At 50.3% G+C, this 16,403-nt stretch overlaps 6 non-coding genes and 3 pseudogenes across 6 annotated transcripts; all 9 read left to right on the top strand.

The window, feature by feature from the left end:
• Positions 1–417: 417 nt before the first annotated feature.
• Positions 418–608, top strand: LOC142260208 (U2 spliceosomal RNA). Its single transcript, XR_012728526.1, has one exon. It is a non-coding gene; the product is annotated as a U2 spliceosomal RNA (small nuclear RNA).
• Positions 609–1,995: 1,387 nt separating this feature from the next.
• On the top strand, positions 1,996–2,186 carry LOC142260207 (U2 spliceosomal RNA). Its single transcript, XR_012728525.1, has one exon. It is a non-coding gene; the product is annotated as a U2 spliceosomal RNA (small nuclear RNA).
• Positions 2,187–3,573: 1,387 nt separating this feature from the next.
• LOC142260205 (U2 spliceosomal RNA) lies at positions 3,574–3,764 on the top strand. The gene has a single exon (XR_012728524.1). It is a non-coding gene; the product is annotated as a U2 spliceosomal RNA (small nuclear RNA).
• Positions 3,765–4,881: 1,117 nt separating this feature from the next.
• On the top strand, positions 4,882–5,072 carry LOC142260204 (U2 spliceosomal RNA). The gene has a single exon (XR_012728523.1). It is a non-coding gene; the product is annotated as a U2 spliceosomal RNA (small nuclear RNA).
• Positions 5,073–6,189: 1,117 nt separating this feature from the next.
• LOC142260203 (U2 spliceosomal RNA) lies at positions 6,190–6,380 on the top strand. Its single transcript, XR_012728522.1, has one exon. It is a non-coding gene; the product is annotated as a U2 spliceosomal RNA (small nuclear RNA).
• Positions 6,381–7,702: 1,322 nt separating this feature from the next.
• On the top strand, positions 7,703–7,912 carry LOC142260315 (U2 spliceosomal RNA; annotated as a pseudogene).
• Positions 7,913–9,029: 1,117 nt separating this feature from the next.
• On the top strand, positions 9,030–9,133 carry LOC142260320 (U2 spliceosomal RNA; annotated as a pseudogene).
• Positions 9,134–14,562: 5,429 nt separating this feature from the next.
• LOC142260294 (U2 spliceosomal RNA) lies at positions 14,563–14,755 on the top strand. Its single transcript, XR_012728602.1, has one exon. It is a non-coding gene; the product is annotated as a U2 spliceosomal RNA (small nuclear RNA).
• A 1,117-nt stretch (positions 14,756–15,872) lies between these two features.
• On the top strand, positions 15,873–16,014 carry LOC142260337 (U2 spliceosomal RNA; annotated as a pseudogene).
• The last annotated feature ends 389 nt before the right edge of the window (positions 16,015–16,403 follow it).

Below are 16,403 nucleotides of genomic sequence, written 5' to 3'. Positions count from 1 at the left end.
GGGTGGTGAGAAAGGTACAGAGGGCAGGGTTTGGGGGCTGGGAAGGAAAGGGAAAAGATTAGGGTTTGGGGATGATGAAAGGGCTTTCTACGGGTAAGGATGGCAAAGGGTGGCAGTGACGGAAAGTCAGGCAACCTGTCCTGTCCGTCTTTTTGTATCGTGAATTGGAAAGACTGCAAGGGGGAGGGGAGTTGCTTGCGCCCTAAAGGAGGAGTTATTCAGATTCATTGCAGTGGGCGGCGGCTGCAAAACGCACCATTCTTCTTGTTTTTGCTCTGCAAAGCAGCCTTTTCAAGGGTTGGCTTGGGTGACAAAATGTCTTGTGTAGGCGTGGGTTTGTCTCCCTCTCGCTCTCTCTCCCTAAGATGTGTCCGGCATAGGCCAGGGTGCCACTCGAGGCCCAAACCAATTCTGGTTATCGCTTCTCGGCCTTTTGGCTAAGATCAAGTGTAGTATCTGTTCTTATCAGTTTAATATCTGATACGTCCCCTATCTGGGGACCATATATTAAATGGATTTTTAGAACAGGGAGATGGAAAAAGAGCTTGCTCTGTCCACTCCACGCATTGACCTGGTATTGCAGTACCTCCAGGAACGGTGCACCCCTTCTTAACCCAGTTTCCAAAAGCAGAACTCAATTCACCTGATTCATATTAGCCCGATTTAATGAATTGGAAGAAAGCATACGTCTTCATATGCACCTCAATTTGGCCCATTCACTTTTCACACTTCCTCCTTTTGTTTTTTATCTTTCACACTTTTGACTTTCTTTATTCATCCAAATAGCAAACTCATCACCACTCAACCTGACCAACTCGGCTATGTCCCCGTGCTGCAGTTCTCTGTCTTATCTAGATCATTTGCAATTGAATGGAATAGATCCCTTTTGGACAAAGTGGATTCACCTGCTGCTGCAGTGACCACAGGTGTGATAAGATCTAGAATTGGCATCTGGTGCGATCTCTCCGCTTCCACTCCAAAGAAAGTTACCTGTTTATTCCTATCATGCATTGGTTTTTGGGGTTTTCTTTGAGTAATGATGATCTCTTTAGTAGTCTGTTGGCGCCCTCTCCTGGAGGAATAGTTTGCTTGCTCTTGGACATTCTAAAAGAGAGGTCATGATAGACATTGAGCTTCTGAGCTCAATTGGGGACAGTCATGGGTGATGAATGTTTGCAACCTACTGCGAAGCCTCATACCGCAATATAAGGAACGTCAAATACTAAGAAAGGGCGGCCTATGAAAGAATTACTACTTTCAATAAGTACACTTAAACGGCTAATTGGGAATAGAAAAACTGTAAAAAGCCCTCTGAGAAAGCCCCCCTCTAACCTTTGATAGTAAGCTTTTCTGTAGTCTGCCTGTTGATGTATTTTCCGTTTGAACTGTGCACAACATGAAGAGACGGAACACTGGCGGCTTGTCACAATGCCCCCCGATGACATCACAATAGCGCTGCTGCCTAGAAAACAAGCTGCGCAGAAGAAGTTGTTCTTTGGGTGGGAGGGTGGGCTAGTGGAAGGAGGGGGCAATCTCTTTTTTTCCCGGGTGGTAGGGGGATGACAGGAGAAGGGAAGCGGGTGGTGAGAAAGGTACAGAGGGCAGGGTTTGGGGGCTGGGAAGGAAAGGGAAAAGATTAGGGTTTGGGGATGATGAAAGGGCTTTCTACGGGTAAGGATGGCAAAGGGTGGCAGTGACGGAAAGTCAGGCAACCTGTCCTGTCCGTCTTTTTGTATCGTGAATTGGAAAGACTGCAAGGGGGAGGGGAGTTGCTTGCGCCCTAAAGGAGGAGTTATTCAGATTCATTGCAGTGGGCGGCGGCTGCAAAACGCACCATTCTTCTTGTTTTTGCTCTGCAAAGCAGCCTTTTCAAGGGTTGGCTTGGGTGACAAAATGTCTTGTGTAGGCGTGGGTTTGTCTCCCTCTCGCTCTCTCTCCCTAAGATGTGTCCGGCATAGGCCAGGGTGCCACTCGAGGCCCAAACCAATTCTGGTTATCGCTTCTCGGCCTTTTGGCTAAGATCAAGTGTAGTATCTGTTCTTATCAGTTTAATATCTGATACGTCCCCTATCTGGGGACCATATATTAAATGGATTTTTAGAACAGGGAGATGGAAAAAGAGCTTGCTCTGTCCACTCCACGCATTGACCTGGTATTGCAGTACCTCCAGGAACGGTGCACCCCTTCTTAACCCAGTTTCCAAAAGCAGAACTCAATTCACCTGATTCATATTAGCCCGATTTAATGAATTGGAAGAAAGCATACGTCTTCATATGCACCTCAATTTGGCCCATTCACTTTTCACACTTCCTCCTTTTGTTTTTTATCTTTCACACTTTTGACTTTCTTTATTCATCCAAATAGCAAACTCATCACCACTCAACCTGACCAACTCGGCTATGTCCCCGTGCTGCAGTTCTCTGTCTTATCTAGATCATTTGCAATTGAATGGAATAGATCCCTTTTGGACAAAGTGGATTCACCTGCTGCTGCAGTGACCACAGGTGTGATAAGATCTAGAATTGGCATCTGGTGCGATCTCTCCGCTTCCACTCCAAAGAAAGTTACCTGTTTATTCCTATCATGCATTGGTTTTTGGGGTTTTCTTTGAGTAATGATGATCTCTTTAGTAGTCTGTTGGCGCCCTCTCCTGGAGGAATAGTTTGCTTGCTCTTGGACATTCTAAAAGAGAGGTCATGATAGACATTGAGCTTCTGAGCTCAATTGGGGACAGTCATGGGTGATGAATGTTTGCAACCTACTGCGAAGCCTCATACCGCAATATAAGGAACGTCAAATACTAAGAAAGGGCGGCCTATGAAAGAATTACTACTTTCAATAAGTACACTTAAACGGCTAATTGGGAATAGAAAAACTGTAAAAAGCCCTCTGAGAAAGCCCCCCTCTAACCTTTGATAGTAAGCTTTTCTGTAGTCTGCCTGTTGATGTATTTTCCGTTTGAACTGTGCACAACATGAAGAGACGGAACACTGGCGGCTTGTCACAATGCCCCCCGATGACATCACAATAGCGCTGCTGCCTAGAAAACAAGCTGCGCAGAAGAAGTTGTTCTTTGGGTGGGAGGGTGGGCTAGTGGAAGGAGGGGGCAATCTCTTTTTTTCCCGGGTGGTAGGGGGATGTCAGGAGAAGGGAAGCGGGTGGTGAGAAAGGTACAGAGGGCAGGGTTTGGGGGCTGGGAAGGAAAGGGAAAAGATTAGGGTTTGGGGATGATGAAAGGGCTTTCTACGGGTAAGGATGGCAAAGGGTGGCAGTGACGGAAAGTCAGGCAACCTGTCCTGTCCGTCTTTTTGTATCGTGAATTGGAAAGACTGCAAGGGGGAGGGGAGTTGCTTGCGCCCTAAAGGAGGAGTTATTCAGATTCATTGCAGTGGGCGGCGGCTGCAAAACGCACCATTCTTCTTGTTTTTGCTCTGCAAAGCAGCCTTTTCAAGGGTTGGCTTGGGTGACAAAATGTCTTGTGTAGGCGTGGGTTTGTCTCCCTCTCGCTCTCTCTCCCTAAGATGTGTCCGGCATAGGCCAGGGTGCCACTCGAGGCCCAAACCAATTCTGGTTATCGCTTCTCGGCCTTTTGGCTAAGATCAAGTGTAGTATCTGTTCTTATCAGTTTAATATCTGATACGTCCCCTATCTGGGGACCATATATTAAATGGATTTTTAGAACAGGGAGATGGAAAAAGAGCTTGCTCTGTCCACTCCACGCATTGACCTGGTATTGCAGTACCTCCAGGAACGGTGCACCCCTTCTTAACCCAGTTTCCAAAAGCAGAACTCGATTCACCTGATTCATATTAGCCCGATTAGCGAATTGAAATGAATTTTTATCTAACACACTTTTTACTTGCTTTATTCATCCAAATAGCAAACTCATCACCACTCAACTTCACCAACTCTGCTATGTCCTGTGCAGTATCTTGTTGTCAGTCTAATCTAGATCATGTGTAATTGAATGGAATAGATCCCTTTTGGACAAAGTGGAGTCAGATGCTGCAGTGACCACAGGTGTGAGAGGATCTACAATTGGCATCTGGTGTTATCTCTCTGCTTCCACTCCAAATAAAGTTACCTGTTGTTACCTGAACGTCAAATACTAAGAATGGGCGGCCTATGAAAGAATTAGTACTTTCATTAAGTATACTAAACCGGCTAATTGGGAATAGACAAACTGTAAAAAGCCCTCTGAGAAAGCCCCTCTCTAACCTTTGTTAGTAAGCTTTTCTGTAGCCTGCCTGTTGATGTATTTTCGGTTTGAACAGTGCACAACATGAAGAGACGGAACACTGGCGGCTTGTCACAATGCCCCCCGATGACATCACAATAGCGCTGCTGCCTAGAAAACAAGCTGCGCAGAAGAAGTTGTTCTTTGGGTGGGAGGGTGGGCTAGTGGAAGGAGGGGGCAATCTCTTTTTTTCCCGGGTGGTAGGGGGATGACAGGAGAAGGGAAGCGGGTGGTGAGAAAGGTACAGAGGGCAGGGTTTGGGGGCTGGGAAGGAAAGGGAAAAGATTAGGGTTTGGGGATGATGAAAGGGCTTTCTACGGGTAAGGATGGCAAAGGGTGGCAGTGACGGAAAGTCAGGCAACCTGTCCTGTCCGTCTTTTTGTATCGTGAATTGGAAAGACTGCAAGGGGGAGGGGAGTTGCTTGCGCCCTAAAGGAGGAGTTATTCAGATTCATTGCAGTGGGCGGCGGCTGCAAAACGCACCATTCTTCTTGTTTTTGCTCTGCAAAGCAGCCTTTTCAAGGGTTGGCTTGGGTGACAAAATGTCTTGTGTAGGCGTGGGTTTGTCTCCCTCTCGCTCTCTCTCCCTAAGATGTGTCCGGCATAGGCCAGGGTGCCACTCGAGGCCCAAACCAATTCTGGTTATCGCTTCTCGGCCTTTTGGCTAAGATCAAGTGTAGTATCTGTTCTTATCAGTTTAATATCTGATACGTCCCCTATCTGGGGACCATATATTAAATGGATTTTTAGAACAGGGAGATGGAAAAAGAGCTTGCTCTGTCCACTCCACGCATTGACCTGGTATTGCAGTACCTCCAGGAACGGTGCACCCCTTCTTAACCCAGTTTCCAAAAGCAGAACTCGATTCACCTGATTCATATTAGCCCGATTAGCGAATTGAAATGAATTTTTATCTAACACACTTTTTACTTGCTTTATTCATCCAAATAGCAAACTCATCACCACTCAACTTCACCAACTCTGCTATGTCCCGTGCAGTATCTTGTTGTCAGTCTAATCTAGATCATGTGTAATTGAATGGAATAGATCCCTTTTGGACAAAGTGGAGTCAGATGCTGCAGTGACCACAGGTGTGAGAGGATCTACAATTGGCATCTGGTGTTATCTCTCTGCTTCCACTCCAAATAAAGTTACCTGTTGTTACCTGAACGTCAAATACTAAGAATGGGCGGCCTATGAAAGAATTAGTACTTTCATTAAGTATACTAAACCGGCTAATTGGGAATAGACAAACTGTAAAAAGCCCTCTGAGAAAGCCCCTCTCTAACCTTTGTTAGTAAGCTTTTCTGTAGCCTGCCTGTTGATGTATTTTCGGTTTGAACAGTGCACAACATGAAGAGACGGAACACTGGCGGCTTGTCACAATGCCCCCCGATGACATCACAATAGCGCTGCTGCCTAGAAAACAAGCTGCGCAGAAGAAGTTGTTCTTTGGGTGGGAGGGTGGGCTAGTGGAAGGAGGGGGCAATCTCTTTTTTTCCCGGGTGGTAGGGGGATGACAGGAGAAGGGAAGCGGGTGGTGAGAAAGGTACAGAGGGCAGGGTTTGGGGGCTGGGAAGGAAAGGGAAAAGATTAGGGTTTGGGGATGATGAAAGGGCTTTCTACGGGTAAGGATGGCAAAGGGTGGCAGTGACGGAAAGTCAGGCAACCTGTCCTGTCCGTCTTTTTGTATCGTGAATTGGAAAGACTGCAAGGGGGAGGGGAGTTGCTTGCGCCCTAAAGGAGGAGTTATTCAGATTCATTGCAGTGGGCGGCGGCTGCAAAACGCACCATTCTTCTTGTTTTTGCTCTGCAAAGCAGCCTTTTCAAGGGTTGGCTTGGGTGACAAAATGTCTTGTGTAGGCGTGGGTTTGTCTCCCTCTCGCTCTCTCTCCCTAAGATGTGTCCGGCATAGGCCAGGGTGCCACTCGAGGCCCAAACCAATTCTGGTTATCGCTTCTCGGCCTTTTGGCTAAGATCAAGTGTAGTATCTGTTCTTATCAGTTTAATATCTGATACGTCCCCTATCTGGGGACCATATATTAAATGGATTTTTAGAACAGGGAGATGGAAAAAGAGCTTGCTCTGTCCACTCCACGCATTGACCTGGTATTGCAGTACCTCCAGGAACGGTGCACCCCTTCTTAACCCAGTTTCCAAAAGCAGAACTCGATTCACCTGATTCATATTAGCCCGATTAGCGAATTGAAATGAATTTTTATCTAACACACTTTTTACTTGCTTTATTCATCCAAATAGCAAACTCATCACCACTCAACTTCACCAACTCTGCTATGTCCCGTGCAGTATCTTGTTGTCAGTCTAATCTAGATCATGTGTAATTGAATGGAATAGATCCCTTTTGGACAAAGTGGAGTCAGATGCTGCAGTGACCACAGGTGTGAGAGGATCTACAATTGGCATCTGGTGTTATCTCTCTGCTTCCACTCCAAATAAAGTTACCTGTTGTTACCTGAACGTCAAATACTAAGAATGGGCGGCCTATGAAAGAATTAGTACTTTCATTAAGTATACTAAACCGGCTAATTGGGAATAGACAAACTGTAAAAAGCCCTCTGAGAAAGCCCCTCTCTAACCTTTGTTAGTAAGCTTTTCTGTAGCCTGCCTGTTGATGTATTTTCGGTTTGAACAGTGCACAACATGAAGAGACGGAACACTGGCGGCTTGTCACAATGCCCCCCGATGACATCACAATAGCGCTGCTGCCTAGAAAACAAGCTGCGCAGAAGAAGTTGTTCTTTGGGTGGGAGGGTGGGCTAGTGGAAGGAGGGGGCAATCTCTTTTTTTCCCGGGTGGTAGGGGGATGACAGGAGAAGGGAAGCGGGTGGTGAGAAAGGTACAGAGGGCAGGGTTTGGGGGCTGGGAAGGAAAGGGAAAAGATTAGGGTTTGGGGATGATGAAAGGGCTTTCTACGGGTAAGGATGGCAAAGGGTGGCAGTGACGGAAAGTCAGGCAACCTGTCCTGTCCGTCTTTTTGTATCGTGAATTGGAAAGACTGCAAGGGGGAGGGGAGTTGCTTGCGCCCTAAAGGAGGAGTTATTCAGATTCATTGCAGTGGGCGGCGGCTGCAAAACGCACCATTCTTCTTGTTTTTGCTCTGCAAAGCAGCCTTTTCAAGGGTTGGCTTGGGTGACAAAATGTCTTGTGTAGGCGTGGGTTTGTCTCCCTCTCGCTCTCTCTCCCTAAGATGTGTCCGGCATAGGCCAGGGTGCCACTCGAGGCCCAAACCAATTCTGGTTATCGCTTCTCGGCCTTTTGGCTAAGATCAAGTGTAGTCCCTTCATTGGGTTTGCCTTGGTCTTGGCTGAGAGGGGCCCGGGCTTGCACAACCGCCGGCCTCGGGGATTGTTGTGCCTTTTGGTGCTTACGTCCCCTTATGGCTGGTGGTTCCTGGGCTCGGGAGGCGATCACCTGCGGCACTGCGCTTTTGTGTGGTGGCCGATGACCGTTTTCTGAAAATTGCGGATGAAATCTAAAAAAAAAAAAAAAAAAAAAAAAAAATCTGTTCTTATCAGTTTAATATCTGATACGTCCCCTATCTGGGGACCATATATTAAATGGATTTTTAGAACAGGGAGATGGAAAAAGAGCTTGCTCTGTCCACTCCACGCATTGACCTGGTATTGCAGTACCTCCAGGAACGGTGCACCCCTTCTTAACCCAGTTTCCAAAAGCAGAACTCGATTCACCTGATTCATATTAGCCCGATTAGCGAATTGAAATGAATTTTTATCTAACACACTTTTTACTTGCTTTATTCATCCAAATAGCAAACTCATCACCACTCAACTTCACCAACTCTGCTATGTCCCGTGCAGTATCTTGTTGTCAGTCTAATCTAGATCATGTGTAATTGAATGGAATAGATCCCTTTTGGACAAAGTGGAGTCAGATGCTGCAGTGACCACAGGTGTGAGAGGATCTACAATTGGCATCTGGTGTTATCTCTCTGCTTCCACTCCAAATAAAGTTACCTGTTGTTACCTGAACGTCAAATACTAAGAATGGGCGGCCTATGAAAGAATTAGTACTTTCATTAAGTATACTAAACCGGCTAATTGGGAATAGACAAACTGTAAAAAGCCCTCTGAGAAAGCCCCTCTCTAACCTTTGTTAGTAAGCTTTTCTGTAGCCTGCCTGTTGATGTATTTTCGGTTTGAACAGTGCACAACATGAAGAGACGGAACACTGGCGGCTTGTCACAATGCCCCCCGATGACATCACAATAGCGCTGCTGCCTAGAAAACAAGCTGCGCAGAAGAAGTTGTTCTTTGGGTGGGAGGGTGGGCTAGTGGAAGGAGGGGGCAATCTCTTTTTTTCCCGGGTGGTAGGGGGATGACAGGAGAAGGGAAGCGGGTGGTGAGAAAGGTACAGAGGGCAGGGTTTGGGGGCTGGGAAGGAAAGGGAAAAGATTAGGGTTTGGGGATGATGAAAGGGCTTTCTACGGGTAAGGATGGCAAAGGGTGGCAGTGACGGAAAGTCAGGCAACCTGTCCTGTCCGTCTTTTTGTATCGTGAATTGGAAAGACTGCAAGGGGGAGGGGAGTTGCTTGCGCCCTAAAGGAGGAGTTATTCAGATTCATTGCAGTGGGCGGCGGCTGCAAAACGCACCATTCTTCTTGTTTTTGCTCTGCAAAGCAGCCTTTTCAAGGGTTGGCTTGGGTGACAAAATGTCTTGTGTAGGCGTGGGTTTGTCTCCCTCTCGCTCTCTCTCCCTAAGATGTGTCCGGCATAGGCCAGGGTGCCACTCGAGGCCCAAACCAATTCTGGTTATCGCTTCTCGGCCTTTTGGCTAAGATCAAGTGTAGTATCTGTTCTTATCAGAACAAACTGAGCTAGCTACACTTGACGAGATACGATCAGGGAGACAAGCTCCGAAGCCCAGCCGAGACCGAAAGAGGGAGATCGGACGGAAGAAGAGCTTGGCAGAAAGAAGCAAGAAGACGAAGGCTCGGAGAAGACTTGGGGAGACCAGAGGAACTTCGAGGAGGAACACAGCGGGAGAAGACACCCGGAGAAGAATCCAAGATCCAGCTCCGGGAACTCAAGCAGGAACCAGCCATGGCAAGCAAGCCAGAGAAGGCAGCCAAGAAGGCTCAGGACCCAGGGACCTCCAGGAAGGCTCATCCAGAGGCTTCTTCGGCCCAAGAGGCCCCTACCTCCGACGCCAGCCAGCCGGAGGGAGCCCGGACGCCGCCTGAAAAGGCTCCAACCCTGGAGCCTTGGATGCGGCAGACGGTCGCCCTGAAGCTGAAGGCGGTGGATGGTAGGTTGCCGGACATGTCCAGCGACGTGTTCTGCAAGAAGATGATTCTGGATCAGGGCTTCTCCAGGGCGGAAACCCTGAGTGTCCAGACCTTCATGACTGGCATTTTTCTGGTAACCTTTGCCACGGTGAATGCCTGCAGGAGATACTGGGAGGCGATGAACGCAGCGATGCCGGACTCCCCTTTTCATTCTTTTTTAGGATCCTGTCCTATACAGAGGGATGAGAAGAGGATCACGGTCTCCATGCGGAACCCGCACACCCCAGGAAGAGACATCTCCACGTTCCTGGGACGTCTCTGCACAGTGGTGAGGGAGCCATCCCACATCCTTAACGGCAACGGATTCTGGACGGGTAAGTGGTCAGTAACCGTTCGACTCCACAGGGATCCAGCATCCGAGGATGGTCTCCAGCACCTGCCCCCGACATTCTCTCTGGGAAACTCCTTTGGTCTCATCTACTACCCGGACATGCCACACAACTGCAGGAAATGTGGCGGGAAAGGGCATTCGATGAAGACCTGCAAGGAGGACGCCTGCAGGGTTTGCCGGGTGACAGGACACAGCTCCAAGGACTGTCCAAAGAAGAAGACTTGCAACCTATGTGGACAGGCGGACCACCTTTACAAGGACTGCCCACAGCGGGAGAAATCCTGGGCAAGGGTTGCCGCGGCGACCCAGTATCGGGTAGTCACAGCTTCGTCGACCAAGGCAGCTACGACCAAGGCCACAGAGGCCAAGGACAAGGCGGCCAAGAACCCAGCGACCGTGGCTCCAGCCGATGCCCCAGCAGCCACGGAGTCCAGGGAAAAGAAGGGTAAGAAAACTGTTGCCCCCTCCCTGGCCCCCCCCCCTGTCACCCCTGTCCAAACCCCTCCCCCCCCGGCCAACCCTACTGAGGATTCCACTACCTCCACCTCATTTCCCTACTCCTCAGTTGGTCTCCTCACCCCCCCCCCAAAGCCCACTCTCCCTCCCCAGACCATGAGAGCAGAGGGCCTCAGCACTCTTGCACTTTTCACCGAGGAGGATTTTCCAGCTCTTGTCTCCTCAGGTACAGGCCAAAGGAAAAGGAAGGTGGAAGATAGTCCTGTCGCAGAACCTTCCAAGCTGTTCATTGTGGACCCCAATCCACCCCAGGAAGAGGAGGATGGCCTCCTCCCAGAACCGGACGTGTTGGAGCAGATGGTGGAGTCCCTTGTGGCCGAAGAAGAAATGGAGGAGTCGGAAGCCACTGAGGCACCATCCCTGCTCGATCAGCTAGAAGAAGAGGGTCTGCTGGAGATACCCTTACCAGCAGGTGCCAAAGAGGAAGAACCGCCCGACCGGAGTGGTAACTAAGGCACACCGCCTGCTCTAACTTTCTCTTTCCTCCAATGACTGCTAACATTAACATCTTTTCCATTAATGTTAGGAGCATCAGAGACAAGTTCCGACGTCAGACAATTTTTGCGTTCCTTAACACTCAGTCTAGTGATGTATTTTTCCTGCAGGAATGCTCCCTTCCCTCCTCTAGGTCCTTCAACCATCTGGCCAGGGAGTGGACCCATGGCCCATCCTACTGGTCTGGCGGGGGCGACTGTAGGTCCGCGGGGGTCGCCGTGCTGATCAGGGGAAGCGCCTTCACATTGGACTCTGTTCAGGAAATCGTCTGCGGCAGGTTACTGCTCGTGGATGGCACCTGGGCGGGAGAACCTGTCAGGTTCATCAATGTGTATGCTTCTCCTGTGAAGAGCGATCGACTGGAGCTCCTCCAAGCCCTGCGCCCTCAGCTCGCTACCGCCAGGACGGTAGTGATGGCCGGGGATTTCAACTGCCCGATTGAGGAGGATGGACGCAGTTCTGGAACGGCTGCCAAGTTGGACGTCACATCCAAACTGCTCATTGAGATGGTGACCGAAGCCTCTCTTGTGGACGTTGTTGGCTCCATCGGACTCGGATCCGTGAACTATTCATGGTGCCGATCCGATGGCTCGCTGCGTTCCAGGATTGACTTTGTGTTTACCTCTCGGGCGGTTGGGCGGAGTGGGCACTCGATGGTCCCCTGCTTCTTCTCTGACCACAGAGCCATTCACTTTCAAGGTGTGCTGGGCCATGGCTTCCCCATTGGCCCGGGCTCCTGGAAGCTGAACTGCTCTCTGCTGGAAAAGGGTGAGATTCTGGAGGAGCTTAGAGCTGCCTACTCCACGTGGCGGGCCTACAAGGCGGGCTTCCAGTCTGTTTCTGACTGGTGGGAATACGTTAAACTCGAGTTCCGTTTCTTCTTTCAGGCAAAGAGTCAACAACAGGCGTGTCTGAAGAGGAGGGACTTCAGGAGACTCCAGCGTGAGCTGCGTTCCCTGCAGGACCTTCTTCGATGCGGCTGGGACGTGAGAGAGGAGCTGGAGGAGACTAAGAGGAGCCTGAAAAGGCACTTCGAGGAGGAGTCCGAGCGAATTGTCTTCCGTTCCAAAGTGGAGAACCTGGAGAAGGGTGAGAAATGTAACTCGTTCTTTTTCAGGAAACTCCACGCCGGTCACACGCCCATGAATGAACTACGAGACGAGAGTGGAAGCATACGATGCGGGAAAGAGAATGTGATGAAGGTCGTCAGCGACTTCTACAGCGAACTCTACGCCCGCAAGACTACTGACCCCGAGGCCGCCGATAAGTTCCTGTCAGGTATCACTAACCATCTTGACCCTGCAGACGCGGCGGCCATGGACGTTCCTCTGACGGTGGACGAGCTGCTCTCGGCCGCCAAATCCTTTAGTTCTGGCAGGACACCGGGCAGTGACGGCCTCCCAGCAGAGCTCTATGTAGCGCTGGGAGACCTAATCTGTCCGGACCTGTTAGGGCTGTATGAGGAGATGGTGGTGGAGGGCAGAATGCCTCCATCTCTGAGGGAAGGAATGGTCACGATCCTGTACAAGCGTAAAGGAGAGAGGTGCGACCTGAAGAATTGGCGTCCCATCACCCTTCTGAATGTCGACTACAAGATCCTGGCCAAGACGATGGCAACGAGACTGAAGACGGTTATCGGACGGATCATCCACCCGGATCAGACCTGCGGCATCCCCGGACGTCGCATCGCAGACAGCCTGGCTCTCATGCGGGACACGGTCGAGTACATCAAAGCCCGCCGGGTGCACGCAGCCCTGATCTCGTTGGATCAGGAAAAGGCCTTCGACCGTGTTTCCCATGAGTTCCTGGGCAAAGCTCTGCACAGGTTAGGTTTGGGTAACATGTTTTGTTTGTATGTCCAACTAATGTATTTTGATATTCACAGCTCGGTGTTGGTAAACGGCTGGAAGACTGACCCCTTCCCGGTCCTCTCAGGGGTCAGACAAGGCTGTCCTCTGTCACCTCTTCTTTTTGTTTGTGTTATAGAACTCTTTGCAGAGGCTATCCGGCGGAATGGAGAGATCAGAGGGATCACCGCACCAGGACCAGAACGCTTCGAGGTCAAGTGCTCGCTCTACATGGACGACGTGACCGTCTTCTGCGCGGACCGGCGCTCAGTCGACACCCTCGTCCAGACCTGTGAGACCTTCGGACGGGCTTCGGGAGCCAAAGTCAACTGCGGGAAGTCGGAAGCCATGCTCTTCGGGGACTGGCAGCCGGCCTCTTCCGCCCCCTTCCCTTTCAGCATCCAGCCGGATTTCATCAAGGTTCTTGGAGTCTGGTTCGGGAAGGAAGGAGCAGCCCTCAAGTCCTGGGAGGAACGCTTGACCAAGATCACCCAACGGATCGGTCTGTGGAGCCTCAGACGCCTCACCTGTGAGGGCAAAGCACTGGTCCTGCGTAACGAGGTACTGCCCGTGCTGCAGTACACGGCCCAGGCCTGGCCCCCCCTTGCCACCGTGTGCAGGGCCATTACCAGGACGGTGTTTCGTTTTGTCTGGGGATCCAAGATGGACAGAGTAAAGCGGAGCATCATGTACAAGGATCCTCGCAAGGGTGGGAAGGGCGTACCCGATATCCCCACCCTCCTGCGATCCTCCTTCGTATGTGACTGCGTTCGCCGAACTCTGCGAGTCAAGAGAGGTTCCGCGGGTGGGTCCATGTCTCGCTTCTTCCTGCTCCCCCTTTGGAGACGGTTAGGCTGGGACAAGTGGGACAGCTCCTTCCCCTACAACTGGACGGCGCCATGGTTCTACGGAGACGTGGTTCGGTTTGTGAGGGAACACCAACTGGAGGGACTCAAGCCTGATTTGTGGAAGCCAAAGACTATCCACAAACTCATCAGAGCCAAGGACGAAATGGAGAACATTCCAGGACTTCATCACGACACACTGGAGACTGTTTGGACAAACGTGTCATCGGCTGGATTGACCAACGGGCACAAGGACTTGTCATGGATGGCGATACAGGGCGGACTGCCCGTCCGGTCATTCATGCACGCCCGGAACCTGTGCAAAACCCGGTACTGCCCAAGGTGCCCCTTCGTGGAGGAAACATCGCTGCACGCCTTTTGGGACTGCCGTTTCGCACAGCGCCTGTTGGTTGCCCTGGAGGATGACCTGAGGAACTCCGTCCCCAGAGGGAGCCTATCGTACCATTCCGTACTTTATGGACTCTTCCCTGGGACTCACACCGTTGGAGCCATCCAGGAGGCTTGGCGCCTTATGAACTGCTTTAAGGACGCTATTTGGGTCGCCAGGAACCGGCTCATCTTGAAGAGGGAGAGGATGTCTATCCAGGATTGCCGCAGGCTGATCCACAGCCTGCTCAGAGACTATTCCATCATGGACAGTCCGGACGACAGCGCCGAGGAGGAGGTTTAGACCTCTTCCATGCCCCCTCCCTCCTTTTCCCGTTATGTGCGTCTTTCAATAAAGCTTCGGGCCTGTGACTTCCCCACCCTATCCCCCTTTTCCCCTACCCCCATCCCCCAATCGCCGGTTCGTCGTTATTTATTGTCTAACTTTTTCTTTCAGCTTGAGTGTTATGGATAAGCATAGGAGCGTGATGTATAGTTTAGTGCGTCGTACTCTATGGCTATGTAAGAAGGATTGTATATTTCTGTGTGTACGGGGCTGCGGCACTGTACACGGTTTGTTACCTTTTTGTGAGTAGTGCATGATAATAAAAAAAAAAATCTGTTCTTATCAGTTTAATATCTGATACGTCCCCTATCTGGGGACCATATATTAAATGGATTTTTAGAACAGGGAGATGGAAAAAGAGCTTGCTCTGTCCACTCCACGCATTGACCTGGTATTGCAGTACCTCCAGGAACGGTGCACCCCTTCTTAACCCAGTTTCCAAAAGCAGAACTCGATTCACCTGATTCATATTAGCCCGATTAGCGAATTGAAATGAATTTTTATCTAACACACTTTTTACTTGCTTTATTCATCCAAATAGCAAACTCATCACCACTCAACTTCACCAACTCTGCTATGTCCCGTGCAGTATCTTGTTGTCAGTCTAATCTAGATCATGTGTAATTGAATGGAATAGATCCCTTTTGGACAAAGTGGAGTCAGATGCTGCAGTGACCACAGGTGTGAGAGGATCTACAATTGGCATCTGGTGTTATCTCTCTGCTTCCACTCCAAATAAAGTTACCTGTTGTTACCTGAACGTCAAATACTAAGAATGGGCGGCCTATGAAAGAATTAGTACTTTCATTAAGTATACTAAACCGGCTAATTGGGAATAGACAAACTGTAAAAAGCCCTCTGAGAAAGCCCCTCTCTAACCTTTGTTAGTAAGCTTTTCTGTAGCCTGCCTGTTGATGTATTTTCGGTTTGAACAGTGCACAACATGAAGAGACGGAACACTGGCGGCTTGTCACAATGCCCCCCGATGACATCACAATAGCGCTGCTGCCTAGAAAACAAGCTGCGCAGAAGAAGTTGTTCTTTGGGTGGGAGGGTGGGCTAGTGGAAGGAGGGGGCAATCTCTTTTTTTCCCGGGTGGTAGGGGGATGACAGGAGAAGGGAAGCGGGTGGTGAGAAAGGTACAGAGGGCAGGGTTTGGGGGCTGGGAAGGAAAGGGAAAAGATTAGGGTTTGGGGATGATGAAAGGGCTTTCTACGGGTAAGGATGGCAAAGGGTGGCAGTGACGGAAAGTCAGGCAACCTGTCCTGTCCGTCTTTTTGTATCGTGAATTGGAAAGACTGCAAGGGGGAGGGGAGTTGCTTGCGCCCTAAAGGAGGAGTTATTCAGATTCATTGCAGTGGGCGGCGGCTGCAAAACGCACCATTCTTCTTGTTTTTGCTCTGCAAAGCAGCCTTTTCAAGGGTTGGCTTGGGTGACAAAATGTCTTGTGTAGGCGTGGGTTTGTCTCCCTCTCGCTCTCTCTCCCTAAGATGTGTCCGGCATAGGCCAGGGTGCCACTCGAGGCCCAAACCAATTCTGGTTATCGCTTCTCGGCCTTTTGGCTAAGATCAAGTGTAGTATCGTTCGAAAAGGTGGTTTAAGGCTCCGGCCACCTTAGTACAATGATGCAATGCACGCTGGAAGGTTGCGCTTGTTAGTACTTTGGGAGGATAGTATATCCATCTAGAGGAAACCATGGCCCTACCAGGATCGAGGCTATTAGACTGAGTAAGTGTGGGGGTTATGGTGCAATGTGCCCCAGGAATGGACACCCTGGAGGGAGTCTGAACTTGCTAGGTTGGGACCCTGGTAAGCCTCAGACTCTGTCGCACGCCGCGCCTTGCCTATTCATACTTTCCAAGCATATTGCCCTATCCCGGCCTTCTGGCTAAGAAGGGAAATTTTTATAATCCCGGTCGGAGGTCCGGTCAGCTTTGGGCTGAGAAACCAACACCCGGTTGGAGGTCCGGGTCAGCTTTGGCTGAGAAACCAACACCCGGTTGGAGGTCCGGTTAGCCTTGGGCTGAGAAACCAACACCCGGTTGGAGGTCCGGTCAGCCTTGGGCTGAGAAA

This window comes from Anomaloglossus baeobatrachus (genome assembly GCF_048569485.1).
Source record: "Anomaloglossus baeobatrachus isolate aAnoBae1 chromosome 9 unlocalized genomic scaffold, aAnoBae1.hap1 SUPER_9_unloc_5, whole genome shotgun sequence".
NCBI lineage: Eukaryota > Metazoa > Chordata > Amphibia > Anura > Aromobatidae > Anomaloglossus > Anomaloglossus baeobatrachus.
The sequence above is the reverse complement of the archived record's forward strand: the minus strand, read 5'-3'. Positions and strand labels throughout refer to the sequence as shown.